General features: G+C 38.7%; 1 protein-coding gene and 1 long non-coding RNA gene across 6 annotated transcripts in view; both read left to right on the top strand.

The window, feature by feature from the left end:
* LOC111930195 (transmembrane protein 263-like) overlaps positions 1–16,750 on the top strand; it is a 202,623-nt gene that overhangs the window by 76,488 nt on the left and 109,385 nt on the right. The window lies entirely within an intron of this gene.
* LOC147652564 (uncharacterized) lies at positions 5,616–10,872 on the top strand. The gene is made up of 3 exons (XR_015287949.1): positions 5,616–5,675; positions 6,329–6,494; positions 7,731–10,872. It is a non-coding gene; the product is annotated as an uncharacterized LOC147652564 (long non-coding RNA).

Genomic DNA, 16,750 nt, shown 5'->3' with positions numbered 1-16,750 from the left:
CTCTTAGTATCTCCTCTCATGATTTTATTTACCCAATTGCTTTCAGATCCCTTTAATCTGCCCAGATGGTATTTGCCCAGCCAGGTCCATATGGCCCAATATTCACAAACTAGAAGTTTTTGTGCAAAGATCTCCTGAATAAAATATGACAATCAATGCAGTGTGGCTACCCATAAGTACATCCTTTGTTGTCTATAGGGCTGTAGCTTACTACCACCTTCCAAGCTTCTTGAGGCCTTCTCTGGTCAATAATGATCTGGCATTGCACTGCTCTTCTCTTTAACTTACATGAGTTCCTGTAAATTCTGCCATAATTAAAGAAAAATACAGACCTTTTCAACTGTCTCTAAACTCACCTCTTTTAGGTGTGTTCTGACAGATGAAACCAGTAGCTAGGAGTATTGCATTAAGTTCCAGGAGTTAGCTGTACCAAAGTTTTCATATGTTTTCAGTGAAATGGATGTCCTATAAAAGCTGTCAGGAAAAAGTGGAATTTAAGAAATAGAAATGAAAGTCTAAGTGGACAAGCAACTGGGAATTGAAAGTAAGAGGGCAAGCAAGAGAATGGTGAAATGTCATTGCTGGCAGCAGTGAAGGAGTCTGGGGTTGTACAGTGAGGACTGGAAACAAGGGGAAGGAATAGCTTGAAGCTGCTGTTACCTGGATGGGTTAGAAGAAGGGACAGTAAAAGAATCAGAGTGAGTTATCAGAGACAAAATAAGAAGGGAAAAGGAAGGAGGAAGATTTGAATGACTGTATCTGAGTTTCTTAGGTTTCTTCCTAGTTAAAAGAGACAAAAAGGAAACAGGAATTCTTGGGGTGCCAGAGACAGCAAGAAAATGGGGAAAACTTGGAATTCTTCATGAGAGATTCTACTAAGAGGACAGCTAATTTCCTCGGGAACAGAGATTATATGTAGACAGTGTCACAAAACAACATCATGTTTGTTTCAATGTCTGATTTAAATATGAACAAGGAAAGTCCACTTAATTGTAATGAAAATTAGTTACTTTGACATAACAAGGGAAGAAAAAAAAAAAAGTTGTCCATCTTGCCACAAAGGAATTTAGGTGAGGTCAGGACTTTAATTTATTTTTGAGACTGTGCCTGCCCAGTTTATCTTGTGCCTGCATTCACTCCTTTACTTTGAAGAAGTTCCTATACATTAGTTCCCTGAAGCAAAAACCTTATCTAACAGTGAAAACAACTGTAAGTGTATTCATCTAATGGCTTGGAGTTTCCCCTGAAAGAAGAAATTTTCTAATGAAAAAAATTATTTCTAGCTCCTCCATTCAAGTTTTGTTTTGTGCCATCTATAAAATATATGTGCATGCACATATTATACCTCTATATGTATATATGAGAAGCATCTAGATATGATATGATATGAAATTCAAGATTTTGGATTTCTTTCCTGTTTCAGTATTACCTCCCAGCACTAGCTACTCATTAGTTTTGTGAGCTTTCATAATATTTATTCCTTTTTGTTCCTGTCGTGAACCTACAAAAGATAATAAGAAGAAATGCCAAATCTTTATGTACCATCTGCACTGTTATTGGAGAGGGTTTTCAGTAGTTCTGTAATGCATAGCATTCAACATCTAAATATGCTAACACGTGTAAAGAAACAACTTTCTTAAAATTAGCCTTTTTTGGCATTTTTTGTATGCTAAACTTACTTAAAAATTAAAATGAACCTGGAAAAGCAGTTGAATGAATGTCTAAGTCCGATAAAGATATTCCAAAATGGCAATCAGGAATGACTATCCACTAGAGCAGACTAGAGAAGATTTATATGTAGACCATATTAGGACTTTCAGAAGCAATATTTAGAAAAGTAAATTATGAAAGATATGAGTATACAGTAATGTGATCCACTAGCTTTGGATAATGGTGATGGATAATTGATGATGGGTCTTTTTAAAGAAATATTGCTATATATATGCTCAAACTTTTGGTTTAATTTAAAGTTCAGGTCATGTAGCTGTTTACTTACAAATAGTCTAGATTAATGACTTGTTGGCGTGCTTAGGAAAAAATAAATGTCAATATGGACAAGTGGTTTGTAGTGTCATTTACTCCTGCACAATTCTGATAAATATATTAATAAACTGTACTATATTGTGTAAAGCAGATATAAAACCATATTGAGTGACGGAATTTTGCTGAGACATGATTAACATTGATCATGTGGCTGAGTGTCTGTGTGCAGTACTCAAGTCTAACGTGTTCTTTCTGTATGGAAAACATCAGTTTCTGAAGAGCTGCTGTATTTTAGAGGATTTGATAGCTGTTGATAATGGATGTGATGGGGAATAGGCAGCCACTAGACAGTGAGTTCACTATAATAATTCTAAAATGCTTTGTGAATTAATCTTGTACTTGTTCAGTTCAGGTCAGAGGTGCAACCTTCATAAGCACTGAACTACCTGGCTGCAATGAAGCAAAACAGTAAAAGAAAGGCCACATTAATGAAAAAGGAATGAATGCTGTGAGAAACCTAAGACACTGTTAGAAAAACAGTAGTGATCTACCTAGTTGGTATCTGGTGTCTTACCATCTAAAAAGAAATCACCTACACAGTTCTGTTCTTACCTAAATGCAGCCTTTGTTCTGCTTTACACTTTCTCCCCCTTCACATGTGCTTCTCATCTTTCTTCCCTTAACATACCCTTTCCATTTCATATTCCCAGTGGAATTGCACTACTTCCTATGCAGGCTCTTTTCCTTTTTCCCACTGCCAAGAACTTTGTATTCTCTCTTCCCTTTCTTCCTTATTATATTGTATTTACTTGCCACTCAAATTCACTTTTGTGAGCTATAGTATTCTTCTTTTCCTCAACTGTATTTTAAAAGAGGAAGAATTTGGGTTTGTTTTATGGTGGTCAGTCTTCTAAGGTGGATGTGTACCATGGAACTTCTGTAGTTCTCCACTGGGAGTTCTTAAGCAGAGCCAGTGGCCTTGCAAAGCACAAAGATTAGATGACTGCTGTCAATTCAAGGTGGAGATTGTTTCAATAGACCTGCTGAAATATCCAAAGATACCTAGCTTCAGTATCATGCTTTGTTGGGAAATTTCTTTTACAGGATGTTTGGATTTTCTTAAAAAAACCCCAACAAAACAAAACCTATTACTGTTGTCCTTGTCATCTTTTGTTTGCTTGAGTTTACTGCAGTCAGAGATTACTGGTGAAAGCCGAGGCAACAAGCGAGCTTTGGGTTAATGCCAGCAGCTCCTCTGGAGCTGCCATTGCTTGTATTATGAATCTCTTCCGAGTTCTGCTCCAGGTTTTACTTTCCTGTAAGATGGTGTTAAAATGTAGCCCTTCATAACCAGGGAAATAAAAGCCATCCTGCAGTTGGTAAAGCCAGCATTTCTATTTTGGAAATCTGTCCTGGATTTCATAATTTATTTAAGACCGGTGAAGTATTGGAAGTATTTTCGTCATTCTGAAGTGTAATTGAAGGAAGCAGTTACAGAAAGCCTTTTGTGTATTTTCAGTGGAGTGGTCAGGAAGCCTAGTCAGGGAACAGAGAAAGTCTTCAAAATTAAGATGATGAATCACAATGTTCAAGTTCAGCAATGATGATTATTAGAATAACTTTTGAGTAACTCATTGACTGAAATATGTTTTTAATAGTCATATTTCATGTTACTTAAAAAATGGGGGTTTTTTATAATGTAAGGGGTGCACATAAAGAACAGATAAGTTATCTTGGTTTAGTTGCCTATTTAGAAATGAGCAGAATATTCTTGTGTTACCTATTCATCAGTCATGTAAATTTCCTGCATACTCTGATTTCATCAGAGAAAAGTTCATTCATTTATCCCTGGGGAATTGCAACAGTGGGCATTGGGTAGCCCTCCTAATCTGCCTTTTCTCAACAACCTGTCCTAGCAAAACCAAAAAGTTAATTTATTTTGCACTTCAGTATCCCCTCCTGCTCCCATGATTATCCTTGACTGGGTGTAATCTGGATTTTATTAAATCAGGTGGGGTGGGGAAGAGGACCCCACTGGATTTTCTTGTTCACCATGTTGCTTGGCTCACTGCCTATCTGTAGATATGATTTGATTTTTCTCTTTATCCCCATCACAGTTGGGTAGCATAGTTTAAAGGAAAAATCCCAACAAAACAAACAATAAAATCTTCACAGCTTTGAAAATTTGTAGTAAAGAAAAGGATCCATAGCTTTATTCATAACTTGAGATGGAATAAAAAGGGTCATATATAGTTTTCTCTATTGTCATTTTTCAGGCTGTGCTAAAAGGAAATGAAGACCTTTGGTTAGAGAAGGCAGGAAAAAATAAGTTAACTGGATTTTTGATACATTTCTTAGTTTCTAAGCTTACAACCTGAAGTCCCTCAGAGTATTACATTTACATAGGTGTAGTCGTGGGTCATAGAACACCATAGTTTTCAGCATTAGGAATAAGTCCTTGTCTCAAGAACCCCCAGAATTTTGATACCCCAGAAGGAGAGTGTATGAAAGCTGAAGAACAGATACAGGAATGTGATTATCAGTGAAACCATTGCTGAGCCTCGTTCGCTTTATTCAAATGACTCAACAGCACAAGAACGGGAATTTTGAAAATGGCAGCTCAGTTATGAAGCATCTGTTAACACCAAACATTAATTAACTTAGAAATGGCTGTGGTTGGTTTCCCATAGCAAACGTACCCTACACAGACAGGCTTTGTATGTGTTTTCTCTGCAGTGCAAGAATTTAATTCTCTAAGTTAGGCATGATTCCATTTAATTTTGACGCATACATTTTCATCCAAATTAAGTTACACAGACGAGCTCCTTAATTCAAAGAAATTTAATTTTGAAAGTCCTGGCCCTGCCTGAGAGACTCTGGACCCAAACCCTTCCCAACACCTCACCTGTCCAGAGATGCTGCACAAAATTCCAGGACATGGCCCAGCAGATAGGGCAGCACTGTAGCCTGTGCTTACTCTCCGGAAAGGTGTGTGCTTGTCACCTTGCATAAACTGGCTGTTCCTGACACTCTGTGAGTATTCTGAGACTTCAGTGGAGGAACTGTGCTTGTGCTCTTGGCCCAGCTGTCCCTGCACCTGTCAGTAACAACTGAATTCTAGTTTACCACATGACTCACTGGATTTTGCAAAAGACAAGTTTCATTCCCATGTGTCTAAACACTGGAGTAGTCTCCTAAAACTATGAAAAAGCTCTAGGATGGCATGAATAGTGACAAAACAAGAGATGGGTTTATAGTTGCTGGAAGAAGAGAAGTGCATGGTAATTGTTAATGAACAAGGCATCCAGCTTGCTATGACAGGCAAAAATCTAAGCTAGCACAGGTGTGTTTTCCATTACATTATGGATGCAAATAAAGTTAGAGAGAACAGCTGAAATACATTATTGTATATCGTGTCTGCTTGAGATACTTTGGATTTGCTGGTAATGGGTAGCGTGCTTGGGAAATTGTACCATTTAGCCAATGTTCAAAGCAATAGACACACTCAAACTAAATCAGTGCCTCTCTCCCTACAGACATTTTAAATATAAGGGTATTTTGCCACATAATTATCTATTTCTAATGTGTATGGGGTATCTTCTTGGTTGAGTATTTTATGTTCCTCTTTGCAGGTCAGTCTCTTTCTGACACTGAAAAAAGAGATTTATATTGACTGACTAATGGCCCATCCAGTGAGTCAACTTGCTGATTCTTCTGAAATTCCTAGCTACTAGAAAGAGAAGCCAAAAATGAGAGGAAGTGAAGGAGTAAAGTAGAAGAAATGCATCTATTAGCAGTAAAAGTATAGACATAATATTCTCACTTTACTAATGGATTTTTTTAATCTTAATTTCTCTTTGTGAGAGGATAGGCAATAGACATCCATGCCTGATGCTTCTGCAAAAATATGTTTCAATTTATAGTCATTTATTGATTATATTAATTTATATTCATGTAAGCAAGTAGAATGTGAGTATTCTGCTTTACTGAATTAGAACTATATACTGTAATATTGATTTCATCTGTCTCCTGTGTTAGAGACCAAGTGTGAGGCAATCAAGAATCTACCACAAAATATTTTTATCAGGCACCTTTAATCACAGGTGTCTGTCAGGATGTAGCATGTTGTACAATGTTACCCTCAGAGTACTTGAGTTCATGAGATGCTGCTGTGAATCTGCAGAGAATAGTAGCGTAAGGGAAGGAGAGAGGAATACTTGTCTTTCCTTAAGTTTCTCTGTCAAAATGTTTAGATGCATTTTTATATTAAGAGATTCTGGAATTGTGCTTAGGTGTGTCCACAACAGTCTTCTGCACCTAATTTAATAATTTATCTTTCTTGCAGGAATATTAATGCTAATCTTGTAACAAGAGTGGCTTCACAAGATTTCAGGTCTATCTCTACAAGCCTAGAGATCTGTGAAAGAGACTAGGAAAAAAATGGAGACATATATAGGCTAGACCTCTAAATATCCAAGTTTTACATAGGTAGAAGTCAAAGGCTTGGTAAGGTGAGAGTTCAAAGCACAATTATTTACATATGTGTTTTGAATTGGAGCAAGATGAAAAATTCTTATTCTTTCTAGCAGTAAAATAAGTGAAGTAGGTGACATAGCAAGGAATGCTTAATGGCAAGTGTGTTGTCTCATAGTCTCAACCTGAAACTGTTAAGGAGGAAAAACCAGATGAGATTAAACACTTCACAATATTGCTTTTACTGGAGCTCTATGGAGGTGACTGGGTAGCTGGGAAACCATGACATGTCAGATGAATCAAGTGAGAGAGATACTGGACAAGGTGGAGTTTTGATCTGATCCAGTTTTCAATCATTTGCACTTAAAAAAAAAATAAAATCCAAGTTTCTTGCTGTAGGATGTAATTGTTGTTTCTTTTAGGCTATGTGCTTTTCAGAATCTGCCTGTAAACATCTGATAATGATTGCTGTGGAAAGCAGTCTGCTGAATCCTACCCATTATCCCTTCCAGCCAGTGCTTTGTATCTCATTCTGCCTGTGCATTCCAGCATAAGTTTCCTTTTTTAAAAATATAGAATACTTTTATACCTATGGTGTTTTGTGCAACTGTGGGAAGTGCTGGAATTCTTAAAAAGGTACTGTGACCTCTAAAGTCATACAGGCTCTTAGGGACAGAGGTGATACATGATTAAGAGTACTTTACTGACAGTGTTTAAATTCCTCTTCCTTTCTTTTTATTGACACCTTTATTGTAAAATTGAAATCTAGAGCTACAAATGTTATATACTCCTACTTAATGCCTTGTGTTGAAACTCCAGTATTTGCCTCATGTTTGGTCTGTTTGTACTACTCAGGAGAAACAAATGAAGAACTGAATATACCTGAGCAAGGGAACACTTCCAAAGGCATTTGTATTATGGTCATAGAAGCAGCAGCAGCGGTGTATTGTTAGTGTGGCAGGTCCAAACCTCTTTTGAACTGCAGCTGCTCTGGACATCTTACTCTCAAACTAGCTGCTCAAAGATGTCCTGAGCAGATCTGAGTTGTGTCCTGCAGAGCTCTCTCACTGTAGCATTTCCAGCCCCCAACTGGGAGGCAGCCTGTTGGAGTGTGCTGCCAGCCTGCTGATTTACGTCATGTCCAGGTTGCTCCAACTTACTGTGGGGCACACTTAGAATAAGCTGTACAATGGAATAAGCAGCTTGTTTGTCAAGTCATACTAACATTTTGTGGTCTCTTTTTAATCAGAGTAATGCATTTTACAAAATTCTAGGTAGACAGATACTCAGCTAGAGGGGATTCTTCTGCCTTCCCCTTCTGTGTCCAGTTACATGCATCTCCCTAACCTTGAAGATGGGTAAACAATCTCTTGCTGCTGTTCTCCTCTACTCTGTTATAAAGGCCTGTCACAGACAGTTTTGCACACAAGTGCAAAAAGGCAGGTTAGTGGGAAGTACACAGAATTGGTGACATACTGAGCTGGAAAACAAATGTTGTTTGCTTCAAGGCTGTAGAAGGCAATACATACAAATGTTCATTCATGATGTCGATACAAATGCTCTCCTCTTTAAAAAGCCTTGGGATGCCCTCAGCCATGTGGCTGTCATGTAACAGCACATGGCCTTTTTCATGTAACAACATATGGCCTTCTTTGTCTTCTTCATTAGTACAATTAATTTGCAGAATTAGGGAGTATTTTGCTTGAGTTTCAGATCTGTCTTCTTTTCCTCACTTTTTCATTTAAATAGTTTTATTGTGTGTCTGTCTCACTAAGGCCAGCTCTTACAATGCAGTTCTCCTTGCTTTTGTGACATTTCTTTCCTTTGTAGGAGTTGCTACAATGATGCTTTTGTTCTGTCATTGGAGAATTTTTTATTGTCATAGTTGCTAAACAGGAATAAAGCAGCTATTAGCATTTTCAGATACAGAAGGGTAACTGACACAATTGAAAGAAAACTGATGGTTTTTTCACCACAGTTTGGGGTACAGTGTTACTGATAAGATAGTATTCAACTTGTCATTTGTCTGAAAAGGGAGAGTCTCTTTTTTCCAAACTAAAATGGGTTCCTTGACTCTTAGCCTGATCCACACTCTTCTAGATGATGAAACCTAGAGTTTTTGCAGATGGAGGAGGAAGGATGACATCAGTTTGTCCAGGACAAGACTCAGTACCTACTGCTACTGGAGAGCAGGCAGTGTTACAAACAAGGTCCCGTGCAGAACAGGGGAGGTCCCAAACCAGCCCAAGGATGTTGAGGTAGTAGTTTGACAAGCACAGAGGGGCATTGGCATGCTGGGTTGATTTCACTTTGGGTCAGCTTTACTATCTTCTTAATTTGAGCTGAGAGATAGCTCTAAATTTGCCTAGGTTTAAAAACAAACCCCAGAACTTCTTGGTTGGTTTTTCATTTTAATGTGGCTGCCTATGTTGCTGTTCTTTTCTTACAGTGAATGAAACAGGTGTGGTTAAAACTGAGTTGCTAGCTCACTTATTTGGGGTTTTTCATTGCAAGCTCAGGAAAAAAAAAAAGGTATGGGCGGAATCTGTTCTGAGCTGTCAGCTCAGATCGAGCATGGTCTGTGCAGCTCAGTGCAACATGCAGTGTTTACTGCAGACAAAAGAGAAGGAAGTATAGTTAATTCCTGCTGCACCATTTTCTGTGAAACCTGAAAAGAATGGTAGGAGGATTTTTGATTTTGCTTCTGTTTTTGTAAAAGCCATTTCATGTTTCCTAGGGTGCTGTTCACAAGCAGTCAGATGTCAGCAGAACCCAGACCAGAACTCAGCCCTGCTTTTCCTAACACTTTGTGGTGCGCTGGGAGCCTGGCAGGAAAATCTCAGTCATCCATCCTTAACCCATCCTATTTTGCCACCTTTTCCCCTAAACAGTAACCCAGCAGAATCCTGCCCCACGCTGCTCTCGGCTGCAGGCTTTTCAGTCAGCACCGATAATTAGACTTTGAGATAAGCCATCTGCTTGCTGGCCCCCGGTGGTCCATGGGCTTGGCACTGAGCTGCTGGGGCCAGTGACGGCTCTGGCCCAGAAGCGGCCTGGCAGTGACACAGCAGCCGCTCGCCATGGCTGTACCGAGCGCTGGCAGCGCAGCACCGACGTGCCGGGGGTTTCAAACAGCCGGGCTGCGAGCTGGGCACAGGCCTGGAGCCCGTGACGAATTCATTATTTCATCACGCTTTTGAGCATCCGAGCAGGGATGGGAAGGCGTGCTTTGCCCAAGTTAATTCTGGCTGATTATAAATGGAGGAGGGCAAGGAAAATCCTAGCTCTTAGATGCTGTTTGCTCTGTGGTTTTGGCAGTCTCGTCCCCTTTATTCGGATCAGTACTACATGAAGCTGCAATGGGATAGATAGCTCAAATTAGCACCTTATTAGAGGTTTAGAGGTACTAGGTATCTGTTTCAGGTTTTGTACTGTGACTGAAAGAGCTTCCTTCGTTTAGAGTCACTTCCAGTTCTTCTTTTTCTTTCTCCTCTTGCTCGTTAGAGGGATTTGGTTAGAAATCCATTCCATGTTGCAGGCTTCTTTCTGCTGTGACTCTGATGTTGGAGTGCAAAACCATTATTATTATCATTATTATCATTATTATTATCATTATCACCATCATCATCATTATTATTACAGTTGTTACCATTACTAATATTTCTTCAGTCTAGTCCAGTTCTTACTGCTGAACAAAGTCTTCCTCTTCTTTTTCCTGTTGTGCAGTGAACATCTTGTGTGAACAGAGGGGGATAAATGTTTGGTTTCTTTTCTTTGCAAAAGCGAGCAGAAGCTTAGCTTAAATCAGTCTCTTTCCGCCCAGCAAGATTAACAGCAGGACAGCTGCAATTTTTGTTTTATTTGACAGAAAACTTCTTACTTATAAGGGTAATCCCATGAATTCCAGCTCTGTGGGTTGGCTGGCTTCAAGGGCATCCCAGAGGGTGTGTTGGCCTCATTCTGGACCTAGGAAAAAATGGAAGTCTTTCTATGAACTTAATGGTCAGAAGCTTAAATCCTAATATTTGTAGGCTAATTTCATATACTTTTTTAGTGATGAGGTGAAATTGTCAACAACTGCAAAGAGACGACTAGGTACCCACCTCTGTCTTCAAATGAAAGGAACCAGAAGTGTTGGTATGTTAATTACTTGGAACATACTTCTGATTCTGCAGTGATGGAAACTGTGAAAACCCCCGTGTTCAAAGCAGATGCAGCAGTGACTGCCATATGCAGTGTGGGGGCAGTGTGGTGTGAGCAAGTGCCAATCCATCAATTTAATTACCACTGGGGTCTGATATCCCAAGCAGCAATTTGCCTTTCTGCCTTCCCTGGTGGATGAGATGATACTGGTAGTAAAAGAGGAGAGGGACTCAGGAATAAGCAAAGGATAACAGGGCAAAGAAAAAAAAAAAATAAGAAGGACTATCAGTGGAAATCATATCAGATTAACAAACTTTAATTACATTTAATTTTAATCCTTAACATTTATCTAAAAGGTGATTGAGGGAAGGTTTATTAGGATTCTCTGTCCCTATAGCCCTTCTGTGAAGGAACACTGAACAAGATGATTGCTTGCGTCTCTAATTAGAAGTTTTTCCCCTCTTGATCACCTAAAGTCAAATTCATTTACTCAGCTTGAAACAAGGATTTAATTTGATTTTTTTTTTTTTTTTGCATCAAAAGATGTCTCTCAAACATGATACAGAACCACAGCCTGCTAATCAAGACAGAACCCATTACCAGCCCAGTTTTATGAATATTCACATCAGAGGACAGCACCAACCTCATTAGGAAGGGTGTTGCAATCATTATTAAACTGTTGGAGTCCATTATGATTCTGAGTGCTGTAATGATGACTGATACCCACTGAGGGCAGCTGAGAATACCAGAGCATAATGACCTCACCTTTTTTCATAAGCCTATAGGGCTTTTAAAGGCTTTCAGCTGGTGTAGTTTGTATTCTTTTAATCAAGTGCGTGAAAGTGGTCTTAATATCCTTGATTCTCTTGCTCAAGTGATGTGAAGAGAAGCACAAGAGCAATTAGGGAATCTGGAGGTTATGTTTGGGTGATATGGTAAGTCAGTAATATGAATTCTTTCAGATCTTAGGTCTCTGTTAATGAGTAGATTCTTGTCAGTTGGACTAAAAGCTCAAAATTGATAAGCTGGATCAAGCCCCTTCTGTTCCTTCCTTGTAAAGTGAGAAGATGTACTGCTGCTAAACCTGAGTTTGATCATTTGGGCAGCAGAACTGCTGTACTTAATGGACCATCAGCACCATCAGCACAAGCCCTTTCTCCACTCCTCTTTTGCTTCTCTGCACTGAGAATAACACCCACTTGAGGTTAACTGTTGCTACAGTTTGCTACCCATGTCTTGCTTCCTTCAGATCCCTGCTTTAATCAGGCTGAGTGAAAGAAGGTTAGCCCGAATTCTCTGACTCACAACCCCAATCCTGCCTTAGTTATATTTACATAAATTAATTTTGTGCAAATTAGCATGGTATTGGTGGATAATTTTTTTGACATTTACAATAACCTGGAGGATGTGTGTAGCTGTTAGTATACTTTCTGAGCTCAGAAAGAAGTTTCTGATCCCAACCTTCACTTAATTAGGAAGTAGCTGTACCTAATCAAAGAAATTTGTATTATTCTTGCAGTGTCAAGTAGCTGAGACATCTACTGGGTTTTTTTGCATCCTCAAGACAATTTACTGTCTTCTTTTAATTATACTCCACTGTTCTCCTTGCATCCTAGAGATCACCTTTCAACCAAGGAAGAAGCTCCCTCTGGAGTCCTTTGGGGTCTCTCTTTGCTGAACCCTGAAGGGGAGGCTGCATGTGCCACCTGTTCCTCCTGCAAGCTGGGACTGGAACCTTGATGTCTCTCACAGTGCATCTGTTTTAATGTGTTTTTAATTGACATCTCTTGCTACAATCTTCTTTTTATAAACTTGCAAGAGACTGTTAATGCAACTGGTGAGGCTGATTGTAAATTACTCTTGTGATAATGATGATATAAAAGGGGAGGCATTATGGGAAACCAGTTGTAAATTTCTTGCAGCATGGTTATGTGCCACCAAAGAGCATAATTTCTTTCTTTATTCTTCTTCCAACTTGGCTTCCACACTGAGCTGTGAGAGGTCTCCTTGACTTGAGAGCTCTTGCTCCTTCAGCTCCCCATACTATGAAATGCCAGGGAATGTGTCCCAGTTGGTTGTTAGAGCAGTTCATGGCAAAAGTAACATCAGTCTTTGTAGCATAGAAGAGGCAGGAGCTTCAACCAGCTCCAGTACTAATTAAATCTGGTGAGGGGAGTGGAAATTAGGGGTCTTGTAATAGGCAAGGCAGAATCTGCCTTTAATTTATGATATTGCAAAGTGAATTAATTAGAAGATTCATTCAAATACTACCTAGATGGATCTGTGGAGAAGAATGTCTAGCATTTCAACAAGGGAAACTGCAGTGGGCATCTTATGAAGATTGGGACACATCTCCTTTACAGTGATTTGACAGAAATGTCAGGTTGTGAAGCAGCCTGTGTCTGGCAGCTGAAAGCATTTCCTAATTAGACAGTTTGCACACTTGCTGGCAGGAAAACATATCTTATTTAGGATCTTTGGAGATGTCCCTCAAGTAAACCTTTCCAAGATGAGTATTTAGATTAAGTCCTTTATGTTTTTGTCACGTCCTGATTTACTCCAGTTTCAAAATTTTATTGCTGGTAGATCAACCATTATTCCATCTTTGTTCAGCAAAGATGGTCTCTTTGTTGTTCTGAGGTAAATATGGACCTTATGAGAGGCAGATTTTAGGTGAACCATTGTTGGATGGAAAAATTATTGTTACCACTTCCTAGGTTGTATTTTGCTGAAATAATATGCAAGTCACCTTCTTAAGTTGATGTGTTCCTTCATTATATGGCAATAAGCAACAAATGGAAAAACTACAATTCAGGTCTTCTATGTTTTTTGGAATTGTTGTAATTTTGTATTTACAAAACAAGTGTAGAAAGCTCATCATTGGTATGAGAAACAACCATTTCTTTAAGCAGGGAATTTCCCTTGCCCTGGATTACATTTCATGTGTCCTTGCAAACAGTTTTATTTCAGATAAGTCTATCCTAATTGATCCCCCGAGATCCTCTGAGAGGTTCCTTGCTGCACCAGTTTTTGCTCATTAATGTTTTTTACTATTAATATATGTAAATACCAAGTTGTTGTTTTTTTTTAAAGGGCTTCACCTCCATTATTTCACAATAGGTTTGCCATTCCTGCAGATATTTGCTGGCATTAGTTAACAACAGTGCCTGTTCCTAATAATGATCTTGCCCTGCAAAATAACTTGTGCTATGTTGTATGGAACTGAATGAGAAGCAATAGATTGGCTCCAGTAGTTATATCCAGTGCATTGAAGGAAAGCAGAGTTTGCTGTTCCCTCAATGCTTAAATTCTTAGGAGACACTAAAGATGCTTGCTTCCCACCTGCATTGACTTTTGATAGTATTTCAGTACCTGACTCTTTATTTTCCTTTAAAAATCCCTCCTTGAGTGATTTGTGCAATCCTGAAATTGCTAGAGAAATGTTGTCTTTATATCTCTCTGAAATTCAAATTACTGATTACTGATTTCTTTATTTTTTTTAAAAAAATTATTTTTAAATGCTTGAGTACAGCTGCCATTTATAGCAGTTAATTTTGTTTGGTCATTGATAGACCCACATAAATCCCTAGCCAGAAGAGTGATGAAAGGTAGAGGAAATGTACCCACCTTCTGAGATATAATTGTATGCAAGACAAATGATAGAAGAGTCTTTGAAAGCAGGTGGAATTAAAGCACTGACACAGTAAGTATAAAGCCTGAAACAGTTTTGTTTTGCATCTCTTCAGTATCCATCACAGTTGGTCTTTCTTGCAGCTTGTCCAGTTTTCTCTGTTAGGCATCAGAGGATGACTAATACACTGCTATTCAGAAAAGTGAGGCTTTTATTCGCAGTAGTCATCTCATGCAGCAGTAATGCTATTTTTAAGTTATAACTTGCATTTTTCACATAAACCTTGCTGATTTCACTGTGCCTTTTTGACTGTTTTCCACAAAAAGCAAAGTAACCTTATTCCTCCTCTAAAAGTTGGTTTTGAGTTATTGTTGGTCCACTGACATACAACCCATGTTTTCAGGAACACCGGGCATCTGTTTCTCATATTGGTTTTAGTGGGCTCTGTTCTGTGTGTGTGAGGAGTTGGTAATTTTTGGTGTCCAACTACACAGCTTGGTGTTCAGCTTTTGGCATCTAGCTTTGGCAGCTGTTAAGATATCCTGAAACTTAGAGTGAGAAGTTTGACCCTAGTTAAACAGACGTTTAGTCCAGAATTTTCAAGGGGCTTGTTATTTCCAAAAACTGCAGAAGTATGACTCTGCCTCTCCCTTTCAACTGTTGGCAAGGATTGTGTGACAGTTGGAGTTTGGGACTGTGTGTACCTGAAACACTGAGAAAAACAATCCAGTGCATTGCCCATCTCCTGTTTTCCATACTAGATAGTGAATCTTATTTAGGATTGCACAAGCTAGAGGCGTTCTGAAAATAGACTGCAGAAATTGGCTGTTTTCCTTTTTATGTTTCTAAGAAGTGACCAGCCCATTTATAAACCTGGTTGAGTAGGAGAATGGCTTGTCATATGCTCCCTTATGTGGTCTTCAAATTGTATGTCAGTGGACAATTACTTATGGGCAGATTCTGGCTTTTTGGTGATGCTTTAGACAGAAACAAGTGCACATTTTTACACACGTATTTTCAATGTAACTGCTGGAAAATCTGTTTCTGACATGTTCTTTCTGTTAAACCCCTTAATAGTCATTGTCTTCAGGGATAGGACACATTCCCCACATATAATTAGCCTGTCTCATTTCAGATTTCACAAGGAAAGCTAAATGAGCGCTTTTCCATCATATTGAAGTTGTCTTCTTGCTTCCAACCTACAATCCAATTTCAGGCTTACGCTGTGAAGCCAAAACTCTGTTCTGAAAGAACAGAAAGGAAATGTGTAGCAAATCAGGAATAAGTTCACTTTATAAGGTCTTATATTTAAATGCATAGAATAATATGTTGTTTTAGTACTTGTGCTTTTATGTTTAACGTCTGTGTTATCTGTAACAACCTGTGAATCCTTTACCATAATGAAGTTTGTGGTGCAAAGGAAACCTCAGCCAGCTGGAACCCAGCTAGATTGTTACCTGTGAGAATGGCTACATTTTTGCTTCCCTGTGATATGTATCTTTACATGTGTTGTCATTGACACAAATGATCTGACCTCACATATACAGGATCTAGTTACCTCAGTATTCCCAGTATAATAACCTGCTTTCAGTCACTTAATTTTGCTTTCCTTGTCAGCCTAGGCATTAAATTCTTGGGCTTGCTTTCCCCCAAATGCAAATATGTTTGAGAAATTTTAAGGGGGCTTCTATGACCACAAGAGAGGTGAATAAGGTGTCTTAAGACAGTGGGTAGAGTTTTTCAGAGCTGTGTTGTATCAATAGAATTGCATGAGTAAGAAGCTGAAATTTATCACTCAAGTGCTTCCATGTGACAAGAAGTGATTTTGCATCTTCCGGTGAGGGCTGGCTTGGTGCTTGCAGTATGACTCCTTGAAGACCTTTTACCTGATTTGTTGTATGACCTCATTAAGAAAAGGTGTCCAGCTCAGAAAAAAAACATGAAGAGAAATACTTTTGATATATAGTCCTTATAGTTCAATGGAAGACAAGCCCTCTGGATCTTGGTGTTATATATGGAGTTTTCTTTCTCGCATTCCTTTCTACCGTCTGAGCATGCAATGTGAAAAAAAATCCTGAGAATATTATCCTTCACATATTTTTATGCTCAAAATTCAGGAAATAGCTGCATTAGCACTGCATGCACAGCCTTGTTGCTTTTTCTTTATGTGAATATATTTGTGCATACTATAATCTAAATGCCTTGTCACATATGCCTCCCGGACATGTGTGCATTTTTTACAAGCCATAAATCCCTGGAATAGTACCTTTTACATTTCTCCAATCTTGTCTGTTTTCTGCTTTTCTCACTATTGCTGTGGTTTAGAATCTTTGTATTTTCTTCCTTTATCATCAAATTCATTATATGCAGAATTCATTACATGAATTATGTGACGTGTAGAGAGTAGTAATGAAGTGCATGTGGTTCTTCAGAGGAGCAAGTGTTTATCCAAGTGGTTACAGCTCTGTAAGGTTGGGGCTACAGACAATAAGCTTGAGTTGTACACATCTTTTTCAAGTA

Source organism: Cyanistes caeruleus, chromosome 6 (genome assembly GCF_971803275.1).
Source record: "Cyanistes caeruleus chromosome 6, bCyaCae1.hap1.1, whole genome shotgun sequence".
In the NCBI taxonomy this organism is placed as follows: Eukaryota; Metazoa; Chordata; class Aves; order Passeriformes; family Paridae; genus Cyanistes; species Cyanistes caeruleus.
Note: the sequence above shows the minus strand (reverse complement) of the source record. Positions and strands in the feature narration are given on the sequence as shown.